Here is a 17,799-nt window from a genome sequence, read left to right as displayed (position 1 = left end):
GTGGAAACAGTTTCACTGCCTCTTTCTCTATACAATGGTCTGTTGGGCACACAAGGCAAGCAGCAAAGGCATCCTGAGGTAATGGGTGCACCCAGGGGATAGCAGCACATGGAGGTAATCATCCTCAGCACCCAGGGGCCTTCAGACAGTTCTGCTTCTTCTGTGGCTTTATGGTAGCTGACAGCTCTGTATCTCAGTGGGGATTTTAAGGTATTACTGTAATACAATCATAACTGTTGCAGATGGAGGGTTCTGTAGACACGTTCTCTCAGGTTTGGTCACAGGCATCTTCCTGCATGTGTTGTGTTGCTGCAGTCTTGTCTGTGAGTACCCACCATTTACTTCTGGGATTCATTGAACGTGTGGTTAAATTATGTCTGCAGGTTGATTGAGGCAGATGCATGAGTTCAGGTGTCAGCAGGAGATGAGTACTAATCCATCTGTGTGTTTTGAAGACCTTTATTAAACTCACTAAGAAAACTGTTATTCTGTCCTTTGCATGAATATTGCCACAAAGGTCCTCACCAGAACCTCTTGGGCTGTTCTATGGAGGTAACTTTGGAGAAGATCTTTGGTGGTTTTTTTTTTTGGAGAAGGACACAGAAGGGTAAAGCACAAACCCAATGAAAAACACTGTTATAGACTATGTCGCATCAAAATCAAGCAGGTTGTAGAGGAAATCATGCCTGGTTTAACAGATTTTATCTGTTTTATGTTAGCTTCACTAATTAATCTCTTTTAGGGTTCATATTACTGCATGCAACTATGTATTTGTGATGTGATAGTTTGTCCTGCCAGCCGGCATATCCATGTAAAATAGTCATTTCTACTAATGGGTGTTTTCAGTGAATTTCCAGTCGTTCAATGACTTAAATGAATTGCAGAGAGAGACTGGAGCCTCTGAATGAGTTAAGAGCAGGGACTGGAGCAGTTGGTCACTCACAGGATTTGAGCCATTATTAACCTTGAGAAATAGGTCTGCTCTGGTGAGCCTTAACTCCTTGAAAACATCCCTGCCTAATCACTGGTGTGTGGCATTAGCCCTGTACAAGAACCAAGGTGGAAAATGTGTGATGGTTTTTTCAAGGGTGGGGTCATCATGATGCAAATCTCCAGCCTTGCAGGTGTGAGACAGTCAGAGAAGGCAAGGAAATGTCAGAACTGACTGTCTCCCTGCATGCTGCTATGGCAAAATCCAACTCCAACTGTGGTGACTGGTGCAAGGCATGGGACAGGACCTTCTCTTAAAGCACTGGAATAATCCAGCTTCCAAAAGTAAAGGCATTGATGGATCAGGCATAACTTTTAACCTGCTCTCAGCAGGGCTGCCTCCATCTTGGCAGATGAATGGGACTACGGCTGGCAGATCATGGGATTAAAACACTGGCACCTCATATTTTATAAACGTGGAAGGAATGAGATTGATGCCCAAAGCTGGCTAATGTAAGTGCAGAGGCTGCGTTGAACTGAACAGCAGGAAAAAGGAGGCTCCCGTATTTCTGACAGGCTCTTAAAGGTTTTGCAGATCCTGGGGAATCATTGATATCTAGCTGGAGGGAAGCTGAGAAAAATGAATTGCTGCTGTGCAAAGGGAGGCTCGTTCACTGCATTGACTGCTGGTGGTGTGCTGCATACTGCCTCCTAAGAGAAGAGAAACAAATTGTGTGTGGGAGATGCATGACGAATTAAACCTCTGGATAACCCCAATGTCAGTAAATCACTTGTCCCGAACCCTGGTCCTTGGTGCTTCAACATGCCATGAAATCTTGTAAAAGCAGGACTTTAAACCCTGCTTATTTGAAGCTGAAGCTTTACTTAAGCGTATGAAATAGATCTTAGGGAAAACTCTGTAGGGCCCTTATGTTGAAATATTCCATGACTGGATGAAAATAGGAAATACTGTTGACGTGACATTGAAGGTATACTTATAGCTGGGCGTATGTTACATTTAAATCATAACTGGGTAGCTCCATCCTTTTAGAATCAGCCTCAGTTCTGCACCTTTGTGACAAGTTGAGCAATGCAAGGTCTCTTTTCCAACCTTTGTGCATGATAGAATGGCTTAATAGAGGAAAGCTCTCATTAGTTACTGAATGACTGATAGAACCATTGATATACTCTGGTTACAGGCAACACAAAGTTCCCAATTAATAGTAGACATGCCAGAATTCCACAGTTTGGGTAATCTCTCTGCCCCCAGCACTTGCCCTGCTGCTGACAGGGCAGAGAGCCAAAGTCACATGTGCAGATTTGCTTTTTTGCATTTCCTTTGGTGCAGGGCAGAAATGGAAAGGATTGGTGTCTGCATGAGTGTGTTTTCAAGCACGGGAAGAAGTTTGGTCTCTCTGTTAATGAAATTTTATTAGCGGACTTAAGCGATCATGGAATTCAAGAAGTTAATGTGACTTCTGGATATATCTGTGATGCCCACTGCTCTTCAGACTCCACATGACCCACCAGCTCTGGTGTTTGGGCATTCATCCTGACTGTAACCACATGTAAAATAAATTGGTGAAAGCAGCTATGCTGTTTATAAATCACTGTAACAGCATTTGCATGCCAGTGTTGAGATGTCAAAGTGTTGGTCATGCAGGGATGCTGATAGAGAGATGAGGCATGAGGACAAAGGGCTGCTGTGACTGCACATTTGACTGTGCTGATGTGACACATTGCTGCAAGTTCAAGCAACACTGTGCTTTGGGTTCGTTTCATTTCAAAAATGAAAGTTTCACCTTAAAAATCAATAATGTGAAATTTCTCATGTTTCAGCAGAAGTCATTTCTGGAACTGCAGGGGTTGAGGGGAAAATGAGAAAACACAGGGTCTGTAGATTAGCACGGACTGAGGGTGCAGCCTGACTTAGGGCTGTTGTTGAGCATGGGGCAGGCCTCCAACCCGGCCCTTCACTGTGGGGCTGCCAGCTGATTGCTCGCCCCTGCCTGCCTGCATGTACTGGGGCAGCCATGGCCGTGTCTGCCAAGCCATGAGGCTTGGGATCTTCAGTTCGTTCTGGATCTTGATATCCTTTCTGCTGCGGGAGAAGCTTTGTCTGGCTGATTCTACTCAGTCAGCACAGAAATGTGCACATGGATTGTTTTTGCTTCCTTTTCCTTCTCTCCAGCCTGAAACCATTCTTGTCTTTAAGTCTCCCTGAACAAACAAGATGCTGTTCACTAGTTCTGAGCAGTGCTTGTTAGTACAACCCCCCCCCTCCTTTTTCCCTTGTAGCAAAGAAAGTTAATTGAAGTAACAAGTGGTTTAACACTATCTGGTTAAAAAAAATAAAAATCTAATAAATGTTTAACATTTAAACAAAGTTCACTATATGCCCCAACAGTACTGCATCTGTGTTTTCTCTTCTTTTTTTTTCAGCTTGGCATGCAAAGTGCCATTTAAATACCATGGTGAAAAGGGCAAGCATTCAATTTAATGCCTTTGAAATTATTCTGGAATTAAATGCTGGGCAATATATCTCAGCCAAGCAGTGTTGCATGTAGCCACATGCAGCTAATGAGCCATCAAAGGCAATGCTTTAAACCCACATGCATACAGTTTGTGCAGATCCTTTATTTTTGCGGTCATAACACAAATCAGCAAACAACTTTAAATCAAACACAAAGGTAAAAGGAAGAAGAAAAATGAAAAGAAAAGGAAAAGAAGAGGGAGTAACTTTGTGGCTAACTGGAAAGAAATCTGAAATAACAGTTGGGGTTTCTTTCAACACCATTAATCACCTCTGCTGGAACATCCCTCACAACACAGGCTTTCTTCTCCTTGCTGTTATTTTCCCTCTTTAATATGGTACAAAATGTACGTACTCTGTTGTTCCTGAAAGTGATTTCCCCCGTGCTGTGGAGGAACAGCTCAGAGCATGGCCCATTACTGCTCCCTCTGCTCCTGGCTGCAGGTTTCTGCCCTCCTCTGGTGCCCTGAACTCACCAGTGTGGACGAAGTTGTTTCTGCCCTCGAGCTGCATGGTAGAGATACGCTGCTTTGTCACTGTCCGGGACAGTGCTGAGACCTTGAGAACACATGCAATGAAATTTATAAGCCAGAAAGGAAGGATGTGAGATGATATTTGTGTAAGGAATTGAGGCATGGGTTGCGCCAGAGTTTCCATTCCCTACCTGTTTCCCCCCCCCAGCAAAACAAACATATGAGACAGCTTCGGATCCGTGCTAGTTGCCTGCAGGCTGCTTAATGGCCAGTGCAAAATGACTGATGGCTTTTAGCCAGCTTTGGAACAGCAAGAGTTCACCTTGCTAAAATCCTTGAAGGAGATGGAAGGGTTCCTCCTGCAACCCTCAGGCATCTGCTCCAGGGAGAGCTGCTCCAGTGGCCTCAGCCACCTTAGTGCTCACAGGGAATATGGGGTAATCAAGGCTGGGGAAGTTGTGTGGTTTCTATTTTTCATTGTTGGAGGTGGGAAGTTGCTGCACAGAAGCAGGCTGTACGCAGCGCCTGGTGCCTTTTGAACAGTTTGTAATTTGGACAGCTTAATGGGGCAGATTTTTAATGAGTTGCATCAGAAATCCTTTAATTGCATGATGATGATGGAAACTAGAGAATGAGCAACTGTGAGGAATACATGTTTGCCTGAGATCAGAGGCAGTACTTGCATGAAACGTGCAAGGTGGGAGCAAGGTGGGGTTGTTATTGCCTCTCCATGGGTATAGCATGGCACAAAGGGATTAACTCGTCCAGTGATGGCAAGGGAACACTTAAGCCCAGCCTTACACATGGGGGAGTTTGAATGCTGTTCTCTACATTCATATGCTGTTTCTGGGGAGCTGCGTGTGTACACACATCACATCTATGTGTGGAAATGTGCTTGTTCTCAGCAAACAAGGCACTGTTGTGCTATTCTCAGGTGGTGGCTTAAGAAATCAGAAGCAGGATTAGTAGCTATGATAATCCTTTAAAGCAGTAAGTGATCTAGAAAGCAATCATGAGAAATGCTGCAGAGATGGCGAGAGGGATCCATACATGTCCTGTTCTGTTAAGTGGAGTATTCCCAAGCCCCCACCGTTTATCTCTGCAATGTACTTTTTACCAAAACAATGTTTGTGCGTGCTTGTTTAAATGTCATCATCCATTCTCGTTAGTGGAATAATTAAGAGGTTATATTTATTGAGCTCTGAAAAATTTCTGGTTTTGATCCTCAGGCAACATGACTCAGGTTTTGTGATATCTTCTGCTTTCTGGCAGAAGAGGTACAGAAAATAAATCAAGCTTTGCTATTATACTTAAAATATATTTTTTATTTTGAAGTGTTTTGGTTTGTGTGTAGGTTTATGTATGTTTACACAACGTGCACGAGTCTCCACTTCTTTTACTATGCTGGAAATCCTCTTCATAGTGGTGGTGGGGGGGGAAGCATCAATGGAGATCTTTGTATTCAGCATACATTAATGTGATGAATAGAGATATTTTCCCTCTAACATTGCAAATATTTATAAATGACACATCAGCGCAATTTACTTTAAAATGTATTTTCTCTCACAGGGGTTTCCTCTGTTTGTCATGGTATTTATCCAACTGGGAAACGCTGAAAAATGGGTATGTGTTAACACAACAAGCCAGAAGGATACAAATCATTCTCTTTTTACCCCTCTGTGGGAATAATGTGAATATTTATAGATCTGGAAAGCTTTCAGGAGTCTTTAATGAGTGAGAGAAAAACCATTCTCTTCATGCTGATACCATTTTTTGTTTAGACCCGAACATCCATCAGTTAGTAGTTGTAGCACCAATGTCACTGAATTAAATCAGCCATCTATACTTAAGCCAAATTTGTTGGTTTATTTTACTATTAAAATTGCAATAGAGCTGAGCAATGATACAGAACCGTAAGAGTAGCATCATTTAGAGCACACAGCCAAAATATAGCACGTAAATACAATCAACTTGGAGAGCTGGTCAAATGAAGACATGCTCAGACAGCTTATGTCATGCAACAGGCGGTACTCCTGGCATGACATCTAGCAGAGGTTTCCAGTCCTCCCCAGTGGTTGGTTTTTGCCAGACTGTTTTACGTGGGAGGTGGGTAGGATTTTATGAGAAGCGAAAGAGTGCTGATAAGACGAAAATGGGGGTTCCATTGAGCTTCTCTCCCTTATTGAAGCCAACTGATGGAGTGGGGAGGGAAGGAGGGTTAACGCGATCCAGTGGGAATGCCGAGGGCAAAGAAAGCACTTCAAAGAGAAGGCTGAGCAGGGGTCAGCAGTGGTGTCAGGTCCAAAGAGAAATGAAGAGGGGAAAACCTGAACTCTGTGCACCTTGTCTGACAAAGACAGCAGTGTTGGGTACTAAAGGGAAGAGTGGAAGTTGGCTAGAATGGACTCATGGGAGGCAAGCAGTGGATGCAGGAATCTGGCAAAAGGAGTTTTCATTGTGACAAAAGAGAAAACTCGAGAAAAATCAATCGCAGCTCTCGTCTTTGGCCATTTGAATTTCCAGGAACGAGTTAGGAGCAGAGCTCCAGAAGGGGAGTGGGAGTGCGCACCACTTGTAAGAGGAGAAGTGAGGCTGGGTTTTAGCACAGCTCATTCTTCAGACAACTCTTTCATGCAGAGATCATATTTTAGTCTTTTGCTATTGTTGGCTCTAGGACTGAAGGCCTGATTCTGACCAGGGCAAAAGCTCCCATTTCTGCAGTATAGTGCCAACATAAGATAAAGCTCAATTCTTTGTTCACATACAGCCAAAACAAATCAATAAAGCACACTCAAAGACTCACTTGGGATCACAGATCCTATACAGCCTTCCAGAATATTAATTCTTACTGTAGTATTTTGCCTCAGGATGTTATTTGGGCATGAAGCAACTATATCCTATAGCAGCAAATGTAAGACTTAGAAAGATATCTGTTATATCCTCAGTAAATGTATGTTGTCTAAAGATGGAGACAAAGCAACCAGAAACCAAGAATGTGGCATGAGAAGAATGGATTACAACTGCTTTGTCATTGCTTTGGCTCTTTCAGTGTTTACAGGAACTTTCTTGCCCCCATTTTCTCTGAAGGCCAATTTGAATGCTGTTTTTTTATAAGTAACTGTATTTCTGCCTGGAACACCATAGAACCAACTCGGAGTAGGCCAGCCTGTGGCTTCTGTATTTGTACCTCAGCTACACTTCAGCCTGAGGGTAGAGGATGCTCTGGAGAACCTCAGCTATATTAAAAACAAAAGACTTGGCCTGAGATGAATACCATTCCACATGTCTGTGGCAAATGCAATTACAAAACATCTTCCATTTTTTGGGCGGTGTGTAGGAGCACTTTGGAATTTAATAGTTCAGATTGGTGCAGCACAAGTGCCCCTTTTCACACTTCAGTATTATTTTTATTCAAACTGTTAAATAATAATGCTTTTAAAAGAAACAAAGCCCACTTCAGGAGAACGTTGAGTCCTGAAGTACCCCAAACAATAACCCTGCTCCAAATTCCTGCTCTGTGTGTGGTAAGGAGACCAGCACAAGCATGGTCCAGCCTCTGTATTCTGAGGCTGAGCTATAGCCATCGATGAGAAATGGAGCAAGAAGGGTGGAAGGGAGTCTGTAACAACACAGCGGCAAGGCTGCTCTCTGAAGCCAGCCCCTTATATAACTGAGGATGTCAGCAACACTTTAGCTCAGGTTTATTTTTATGTTCTTTCATGGTTGTGGCTGACAGACAGCCCCAGGGCTTGCACCCTGCCTTCTAGGGCAGCCCAGTGGCACTGCGACCTTCTCCACACCCTGCCATCAGCATGCTCCCACCCCAGGGACTGCAGCCGGGCCCCAGCAGCTGCTCACCCCTGCCCTTTTGCTCCTTGTGCTCCCTGCTGAGCCTGGCGAAAAGGCCTCCAATTACTTCCAATTGTGGTGACAGTTCTGTGCGAGGTGAGATGCTGTGCTGGGGATTGAGCCTGCTGCCTCATTAGGCCACCACAGCACCACTGGGTGGTGGCTGCTCCCCATCCCATCTAACCTGGCTTGCTACTGCATAGTGATGACCCCACTGTGTGCCTCTCAGCATGAATATGTATCTCCAGTTTACAGAAGCATTGTTGGGTAGTTAGATGGTTCGAGGGAAGACCCAGTCCTTAGGCAGATCCAAGCCAGGTGAGATTGGAACATCTCACACGAATGTAGCAAGGAGAAGTAATCTCCCACTTTGCTCAACTTTGTACCTGCACAAAGGCACAGTGGGTGCTACAGTACAGCTTACAATGTTTTGAGTTGGAAGAATTGGAACTTTGGGGAATTGGTGAGGGGTGGATCCATACAGAAGTAGAAAAGCCCACTGGGATGTTGAAAGGTGGGAACTGGAGGAGAAAAAAGCACGTTTTGTTGAGAAGAGCTGGGTATATCTCCCATCTCTGGGAGAAAGGGTCGCTCTATAGTACCTTCGAGAGCTCTAACCAAAATAACCACCGGTGAGGTTTTAGAGGAGCTGGGACCAGGAGTCAAAAACATCTGAAGTGCCATAGCTTCAATAATATTCTATTCTCAAAAGATTACCAACTCCTACACAGAACAGCAGCACTCAAATAGTGCTCTCTCCATACATGTCTGCACAGTTGTGATTTCAGGATTATGTACTACTTACTGAAATTGGAGACCTTCACAAGTCAACAGGATTTTACATGGCTGATTTCAGAAAGGACAGTATTTTGCTCTCCCTAATAGAAGACCACTCATGCCATAAATAATTACATGAGGAGCATATGATCACACTCCACTGTACTTGTAGTTCTTACTCACACATCTGCGCTGAATGTGTGACTCACACATCTTTGCAGAACAAGGCAGTTTTGGGGTACCTGGTTATGTGGGGTGTGTGTGTCAGCATGGAGATGTTAATCCCTTTCTGAAGGCCTTCAAGAAACTTTGTCACTATTTGTAGTCAAAGTGGCATCTCAGGAGCCTTCCCTATTCTTCTAAGGCATTGGACTGCATGAACATCTCTTTCAATGGTCTTTCTTTAAATCCCTTTGAGGTCGCTGGTTTGCAATTCAAAAGCAGGCAATAATAAAACACATACCCCTGAAACATGGTAGCTCTGCCCTGCCAATAAGCTCTCTATTTATTTTACAGACTGAAATGAATTAGATTTTCTTTTAATCGAAAAGGTTCAGATGCATTCATTTAAGTTATTTGCATCACTATTTTCCTGCTGCATCCACCCGTATTCTCTAGGAACAAGCTTCTAGATGCAGTTTGATTTATGGAGGTTTGGCTTGGTTTTTGCCCTTTTTTTTTTATTCTAGCAGTTGCCTGGGGCAGTAGAAGGCATCCTGCAGAGATGGATCTGTGTGAAGTTCTGTCTGTTCCCATCTTCCTTCTGTTGCTGCTTTCTGCTCCCACTTCTGTTTCTTCTTCCTTTGTAAGGAGGACAGATGAATTGTTGGTTGGGGCACACTGAACTCTTAGTTCAGAATTTTGCATCTCATTTTCTAGATTTGCTGTAGTGCATTGCTGAAATAATGTGAACAATATTTATGTTCCTGTGTTTTACAATAGCAGCTACAGGCGAAAAGTAAACACAAGACCCTTTGTACTTTCCATCGTGCAAAAGTCAAAATGCACAAGACAGGCACTGAATTAGGGAATGCCCAGTCTCTGGGAGTTTCCCACTGCTTAGATAGTTTTATTCTGGGATCGGGTTTCTTTCTGCAGACCTGAAATTATAATGTTGTCTCTCAGTACTGTGCTTAAATCTTTGTCGTATGTGAAACGTTCAACTACTTTGACGTTGAATGGTGATAAAGAACTTTTATATCCCCTTGTCTCTGAGGCACCATGTTTCCATACATTCACTTTCTTCTCATCACACCTTTTTGATTAAGCATAGGTTCTGGAAGACCCAGTCCACTTTACTTCTTTTTTTCTTTCCCATAAGCAATCATGTGTAGGCGTAGCAATGTCATTGAGCTAATTAAAGACTTTGAAATCTGTGTGATGGCTCACATTTAGATAAATGGATGAGCAGCTGGCTAAAATGCCTTTCAACTCATGGTCAGAAACTTGCGACTTTTACCTCCCTATTTGATTTAGAGGAACCAACCTTAGAGCAGTGTATTCTCATCTGGAAAGGTTTTGCCCTTCACGGTGAGCTGGGCTGTGGGGCACTTTTCTTGAGCATGGTTTAGTGTATGTAGTTCAGGACTCAGGGCAGCCTGAAGCTGACAAAACTGATAGCTTGGACTCATGAGTTTTATGTCTACAAAAAGATGTTCACCGAAGTTTCACATAAGTACCTCAGGCTGCAAACTGCAGAGCCGTCGTTCACTGGAGCAGGTCAGGAGAGATGGTAAATTGAGGTAAGCTTTCATCTGTGTGGAGAATCTCTCTTTAGTAGATTTAGACAGGAGATTAGTTATAGAAATTAAAGAGCAGGTTTAATTGGGTGCCAGTCAGCCTCTACTGCACACTCTGCTTCTTCAGCTGTCAAAAACCTGGGAAACTGAGCATGTTCCCATCCTGAGGAACTGAATTGTAATGTCAAAAATCAATATTCCTAACACACACATTTTGCCATTCTTATATTAATCATCTTCCGTGCCTTAATTTAAGGCCTTTATGTCTCAAAGCTGGAGTGTGATGTTATGATAATGAAATAGCAGCAGTGACCAAAAATTTTGTAATTCAATTGGTAATTTGGATATCTGTTGTCAGCTTGGCAAAGACTGATTAAGCATAAAGGGCCACAATCATTTTTCATCTCTGAAGATAACAGTTTCGAGTTTAAAAACCAAAAACAAAACAAAAAACTTGGGATTGAAGTTTTTTAAGTACTTTGTACAGATGTATGCATTGAAATTTATGTACTGATTGCTATGCTATAGAAAAATCAGTAAATAATGTCCTTAGGAATGTTGTCTGATTGTTGTTTACCATGACAAGGAAAGAGAACAAAGCAGAAAGGTGTTCCCAGTGTTCTTTGTCACTGGCTGTGCAGCTCCAGAAGTGCTAAGAGGTGACTACAGGCACTGCCATGTTTATGGGGATTGTGAGAGGGGTCCTGTGAAGGAGAGTGCCCTGAGTGCCCATGAGCAAAGCCTACAGATAGAGAATATTGTACCTATGTGGAGAGCATCAGGGACAAGGGGCAATTAAGAGGTTCCTATTTCCAAGCACGGACCCCTTCAAGGCTCAGCTGGTGAATGTGAACCATAACCAGTGATTTCACCTGTAAAATAGCTCAGCTGAGGAGCAGATTCTTGGCTCAGTTTTCTCCTGGCCCACAGGACGCAGTTCATTTGAGGTAAAGTCATCCTTTTCTGCCAGAGAAACAATGCTCCCGGGAAAATGGGATACACCTGGTTACCAGAAAAGCTTTGATGGGTCTTTTCCATCACTTAGAGACTACATGAAGGGCCATAGTTTCCAAAGCAAGAATAGAAAGTGCTTAGAAAACATCTGAAAATACGTGACCTCACCTAAACTAATGCTGATAAACATTATTTTAAAGCCCTTCTAAGGGCTCCAGTTTTGCATTAATTACAGATGTCATGAGGACAAAGCCAAATGTCAGCAGACTTGTGGCATAATGCAGCAAAGCTTTAGATATGTCCTGTTATCATTCAGTGGATTTTGTCTTTGTGGTAGTCTTGCATAAATCAGAAAGTTAACATTTGTATTAGATGCAGTAATCCCATTACTGGAAAGAAAGAGAAAACCAGAATTTAAGCCCAGCCAAATTAATTACATTTCTATATTTTCAGGGATATTTCAATCCATTTTGTGAATAATTGTGTTGTGCATTCCTTTTCTATGTTTTGAGCATTTTTCATTATCTTTTGAACTCAGTTTTACTGTAAGAACCAATATCATGCAGTCTCTGAACATCCAAGGAGCTTTGTTGCATGAGATACCAGCTCTTGAGAAACAGTTCCTTGCTGTCTGAATCTGATCACTAGGATTTTCAGGGATCAAGTTCAGATTGTTTAATGCACTCTCATTCTATTCACATCAATGACAAATGTGCAAGAATATTTGAGCTCAACTGATTCTAATGATAAGGAGGATCTTTTATCCCTTATATACGTTGCTAATACGTAGGGAAATTTTTTTTGTGTTACTTTTTTTGGACAAGAACATTGCTAAGAGAATGTATGTCACATAACTAAGATGTACTCCTTTATCCAAAACATACAGTGAGCTCCAAATTGTAGATGTACTCACTGTGAGTTGCAGCATATGCCCCATGTTAAAGAAGTAAGTTACTTTACACAAAGGATTTGGAAATTAAAGTTTTCAAAGTGTTTCTGGGCTTATAAATCCCTTTTGCCTCTGGCAGATGTGAGGATACACAATGGGCTTTTGGTAATCTTGCAAGTTGTAACAAAATTTAATTTTTGTTAGGGATTTGTAGAAAAATATTTTATTGGTGTCTGGCAACTGCTATGGGAATATTTATTCCCTGCAAAAAAGTAACATTCTGAAAAACATAATGATAAGGGACAACTACCATGGTATTCCATCACTGCTCTCGGACACAGGAAGAACAGCCATGGTTACTTAATGCTATGGAACAGCACCATCTTCTTTCATCTTCTGCACTGTTAAAGTAAAGTATGAATCATAATAATTGCTTGGTACATTTTCATGATGATGTATGGTGATTTGGATGCGTGTATCTGTAATTAATGGGAGGGAGTTGTATGGCTAATTCCCTGTGCAGTGCTGACATCCTGTCTGCATCTTTGTCCCTGACTTTTAGTTACGTGTATCAAACAGCCGGTTATTGCATTACATCCTTGTATTATATAAATAAAGCCTTGACCTTTGTCCTTTGCAATATTTGTTCAGGGCAGTTCAATTTGATTTGGGACAGAAGCCTGAGCGTTAAAACCATTTGAATCTCTCACACACCTTGAAAGTTGATGGGACCATTTCTGCTCAACAGAAAGCACTAACTTAAGAAATTGCCTTCTAGCCTTTTGTCATTGATATATGATTGTCTTTCTGCAGACTGAAACTATGAGGAAGCCCTTCCCATGCAGGGAGTATACCTACTCCTCTGCATTGCAAGGCATCATGGGTCCACAGAAATTATTAGCAGTGCCTTACTTTGTTTATTATTTCATCAAACAGTTCTGGAACAATAACCCTCCTTGGGAAACTTCCTTCTCCTGCTGCAGGCAAAACTCCAATGGTCTTTTAATTTTTATTCTTCCCCATCATCACGTACTATAGCTTAGTCAGGACTCCTGTCTGTTAATCCTCCCTAATTAAGCTAGACTGGCCTGGGACTATTGCAGTTATTTAAGACATGGGTATATCGGTGCCAAAATCTCAGGCCTTTTCCAGAATTGATCTAAACTCTTTCTTCCTCCACCATCGGTACACTTGTGGCTTCTCCCCAGTGTGTCTGTGCTTTAGAGATGCAGGTACACAGGGTGCTTAGTCTGTGAGCATCTAACCACGTCGCCTCTGAGCTTTACTTTCTTGCTGATAGCAAATGTTGATAAAGGTGTTTAATTGTCTTCTATGAATACTGTGGGCTAAAGTCATTAAAGATTTGGAGTGTTAGTGTGAGAAACAAGCTGGCTCTTATTAAGATTCCTGTGACTGTAGCATTGCTGGTAGCCCTGCGCAAACCCTACCAAAAGTAATCTTTTATAATGATGGAGGTGCAGATCCTCTAATTATCCAGGAGAACTTAGCACCACAAACAACTGCTAAAAGTTGAGACAGCATGATGCGTGAAAGGTAATTGATTCTGAATATATTAAGGCACAACTGCTGTTAAGTGATGTCCAACTGGAGAAAACAACGTTGCACATTTAATCACACCTTGAAGAAACGGAGATGTGATTTATACCATTGCTAGAGACTGTGGGAGACAGAAACCTGAAAGAAATAGGGAAAATTCTCGCGACTTGCTTAGATTTTTCACTTGTCACTTATATCTTGTCTTGTATAATTGAAAGAGGCTTTATATAAATTTTATCTTGTTTTCAGATTTTGAACTCGGTGTAGTTACAAAACCAGCATGAAGAAGTATTTTTCATTGTTAATTTTAGATTCATTGCATTAGTAGAAAAGAGGGGTTCCTGGTGAACCTCCACAGGTTTCCCTTGGGAGAAGTACAGTAAACCTTGACCACTGCTAAGCTGACTTACTTCATTTAGATTTTTTTCCCCCTTACGTTTGGCATAATTATGCATAATCAGTGATTGCATGAAGCTACCTGGATTCCATGTAAGTGATATGTCTTTGGCATACTGCACTTTTTGTAGATTGCTTAAAGCAAAGCATTCTTCTGCGCTTGGCAGAAGAAGGATACAGAGAGCTTTTGTAGCTCGGTTGCATCAAATTGGATATTTCTTTAATCACCCAAGGGAAGAATGCACTTGATTGCATTCTGTGAGCTCTGCAGTTATTGTCCCTGGGTGGATCCAGCAGGTGAGCTGATTCCATACCATCCCTCCCTCAGCTGCCATAGCCCCCTTGAGCTATCAGCTCTGTCCCTTTGGGCCAACTTTGTTCTACTGGGCAGTAACTGTGTGATAGTCCATAGAAAAGCATGGGGGGAATGGTCATTCATAATGAAGCTGGGAAGCCGACATGAAAATCTTCTCCCAAGGAGTAATGAGGCCATGTTTCATTTGACCGCTTATCAGGTGGGTGTGCAGGAGGTGATCTGCAGGTAAGGGCATTCTTCTTTTTCTGAATGTCCTTTTCCATTTTTGTTCTTTTACACTGTGACTACTCACTGTTTAAGCAACAAACTGACAAAAAAAATAGCACTTTTTTTTTCTAATAAGATGTTGCTAACAAGACTATAACTCTTGCATGAGGCATTCTTAATCCTCCAAAGAGAGGGAAAAAGCTGATTAAAAATTGGGTCCGTTTTAGCAAATAGCTGCACAGTGATGTATTCAGTTTTGAAGAATATCAAATCTGAACCTTTCCCCCCCCTTTTTTATGTACAGATAATAGTAGATGCAAGGTCATTACTAACAAAGTAGATTGCACTGTCATCAGTTTGGACATTTTTCTCAGAAATATTACGAAAAATATCAACAGTGAAAATGAATGCCTCTTTTTGTATTCTCAGCATCAACTCATAAACTACAAGTTTAAAGTGGTCACAGAGTTTTTTCCTTCTTATTTTTCATTCACTCTGTGTTGGAGTGAGGCTTTGCTTTGGTATGGTCAGCAAAACCTCTGGAATTCCATCCACATGAGCAGGTGCAAACGTTTGCTTTATCATCTCCATCTGGATACAAGGCAGTCCAGGCTGGAGCTCTGCAGCCGGGTTTGATGTGCTGAGGCAGCTTAACTGAGACTCCATAATGAAAGGAAAAATTAAAACAAAAGGCACTTCCCAGCTGTAAGCAGCTCACATCTGGTGGGACCCAAGCAGGGCTGAGCGGGTGTGCGGCTGGCCTTGCCCACATGTGTGGATATATCAATGTAAACACGCATCCACTTAATTTTCACACATTTGTTACAGCTTCCCTTGCCTCCTCCAAGGCCTCCCACAGCCCTCCTCCTCCTTGATCTTGCTGGGAAGGCCTGGATTTATGGCAGTGCAGACTGTTCCTTGGCCTCGTGCAGGGCAACAGCCTGGTTGCATTGGGTAGCATGGAGCAGACAAGCAAGCCAGGCTGGGAGGAGATGCAGGCTGAGTAGCCCACGCTGTCCTCTTTCATTCGTTAGCCCCTACCGTTTAGAATAATGCTGATGGAAAGAGAAAGCTCTCCTAAAGGAGCACCCATGAAGCTGTAAAATATATTTTAAATTGGGAGGAGGGGCTTACTTGTAAATCAGTGTTTTCCTGCTCCTATTTTTAGTGAGAGATGTCCACAGAGTGTCTGTGGTGTGGCTGCTAGATGAGCACATCCTTAAACAGAGCAGCAGAGATAGGAAGTGCTTTGTCGCCGGGTCTGATGCTTGCTCTTTTGGCCAGAACCAAGGAAGGGGGAAATATCAATGAATTCTCCAACATGCATTACATGCACATGCTATTGTTTTTCTGTTTCCTGGGAATACTGGATCCCATTTAACATGGCAGCACTGTGCTTTCCTCAAGCAGCGTGCTGGTGGTCAATCTTCAGCAAAGGAAACTGGGGGAAGCTGCCTCGCTCTGTGACTGTATTTTCAAGTCCCACGGAGGGTTTGGGTGCCCAGGGCATTGTGGTGTGTGGGGCGGTGGCTGGCCAGGACCAGGCTCCTTCCTGTGCGCGGGTGGACAGGGACAATGGCTCCAAGCTGGCTGTGAATCAGCGCCTGGGCTCACCCTGCAATCAGCCCTCAGGAAGTGAGCCACCTGCCCCGCTTCCTTTCATTTAACAGATTTTTTTTAAGTGGAAAAGGCTTTGTTCCTTTTTCTCAGGGACTCCGCGTCCTTTAGAGATCCCTGAAGGCTGTGGAAGAGCACGACAGTACAACGGTCCTCCTTTGAGGACCGTGTGCTGGTATCTTCACTCAGCACCTTGGAATTGAAGCCAGAACTATTTGCAAGATGCTTGTGGACCAAAACACTGGACAGAGAGCAGAAACTCTTGATGTTATTTGAGTCTCATTCTACGCTCTTCTCAAAGAGGGTGATGAAAAGTATTACTGAACAAAGCCAGATCCTGATGCTCTGCTGTCCAAACCTGCATCTGCTGCTGCTGTTTGCATGTCTCAGGATGCACTGAGGTCAGCCTCTAGGATTATCTTAGGACAATTCAAGGCCTATCTACGATGACAAACCCTTCCCTTTATTCTCCTCCCTACTTATACTAGCACACTTTAGTATCACCTAATCCGTATCTTTCAACTTCCTCACCCATCCTCTTTTTTTTTTTTTCTTTTTTTTTTTTCATATTAGAATTATTTCTGGATGCGGTTCTTTATCTTTCACAGAACTTCTGCCAAACCAGAGGTTCTCTCACAAAGAAGAATGTCAACTGTCTGACAATCAGATTTAGTCAAAGGGAGGTTCGTATATAGTGCTCAGTCACGTATATCATAACAAAATCTGTTGCTATGATGGTAAGGTGGATTTTAGTCACAGCTTCAGCTAAAGAATGCGTATAGAATCGTAGAACCATGGAGGCTGGGAAGACCAATAAGATCATCTCGTCCAACCATCAGCCCATGCCTGATACTGCTCTAACCATGTAACTCAGTGCGACATCCACCCTTTTCTTGAAGACCTCCAGGAATGGTGACCCCATCACTGACCCCATCGCTCCCCTGGGCAGCCCCTTCCAATACCTCACTCCTCTTTTGGAGAAGAAATGCTTCCTAATATCCAATCTGAACTTCCCTAGCACAACTTAAGGCCATTACCTCTTGTCCTGTCAAGAGGTGTGATATACCTCTGCCTACAGGAGAAAGAGGAGTGAATGACACTACCCTGGAGACATAATTTCCCATTGGGTTCTGTTGGAAAAGTTGTACACCACTTCTTTTCAGCTCTGCAAAGCTGTGCACAAAGGTAGTGGAAGAGAAGGGCCTTACCTGCCTGTGTCTTGTCTTTGTGTGTTGATTGCTGCAAAGCAAAGCTCTGTAGATACAGAAAGGCAGGCTGGACAGAATTTTCATTTCCCAGTTGTATCATTTCTATAATATTTCTTCCAGATTTACCAAGCTCCTATGACAAAAATTTTAGTAGTGTTTTATGTTGGTGTTGTGTTTTTTGTTGGTGGTTGCTTTTGGCCTGTAATTCCCTTTGTATGGCGTCCAGTTTTAGTTCTATGAGCAAATTAGAGATCTGCAGAGCACCACCCAAATTCAACAGTATTTATTCTGGACTCCTGAACATTCCTTTTGTCCCTTCACTCTATTTTTAAATATCCTTTCTTCAACAGACCC

General features: G+C 42.7%; 1 long non-coding RNA gene across 9 annotated transcripts in view; it reads left to right on the top strand.

Annotated features, from left to right (window-relative positions):
• LOC122185260 overlaps positions 1–17,799 on the top strand; it is a 67,848-nt gene that overhangs the window by 13,614 nt on the left and 36,435 nt on the right. The gene's annotated exons all lie outside the window — the stretch shown is intronic.

This window comes from Lagopus leucura, unplaced genomic scaffold (genome assembly GCF_019238085.1).
Source record: "Lagopus leucura isolate 7727_CA_CO unplaced genomic scaffold, USGS_WTPT01 Super-Scaffold_100028, whole genome shotgun sequence".
Lineage (NCBI taxonomy): Eukaryota > Metazoa > Chordata > Aves > Galliformes > Phasianidae > Lagopus > Lagopus leucura.
Note: the sequence above shows the minus strand (reverse complement) of the source record. Positions and strands in the feature narration are given on the sequence as shown.